This window comes from Caretta caretta, chromosome 4 (assembly GCF_965140235.1).
Source record: "Caretta caretta isolate rCarCar2 chromosome 4, rCarCar1.hap1, whole genome shotgun sequence".
Taxonomy (NCBI): domain Eukaryota; kingdom Metazoa; phylum Chordata; order Testudines; family Cheloniidae; genus Caretta; species Caretta caretta.
Window position 1 is genome coordinate 19,313,716 of NC_134209.1, and position 381 is coordinate 19,314,096.

A 381-nucleotide genomic window follows, 5' to 3' on the forward strand; every position below is an offset into this window, starting at 1 on the left:
CGTCAGACATTCTTAATGTAAAAAGCCAAGTGGAATTTTAAAAAGCCAAAACAAACATTTCAGAAGCAAACGGGCACAATCTCTCTTTCTTTGCAGGTCACCTGTAAAGATTCCAGAGTCTGTGAACTGTAAGAGGGAGGTTTCTCTGACAGATCCCCGACTAAATCCAATAATGATAATCCCGGTAAGAAATGGCATAATTATCATTTGTGATTGTGAACCTTGGTCTGCAGGATGGAAACATACAAATAGCATGCTAGGAAAGTTTCCTTTAATCCATTTAATCTTGTTCCTCTTCGGATTATACAGTGAGAAAGGGGTCTGTGCGGTGTGTTGTTTATTTTAAAATAACCACCAAGACTTCCTCTTTGTACCGTCAAC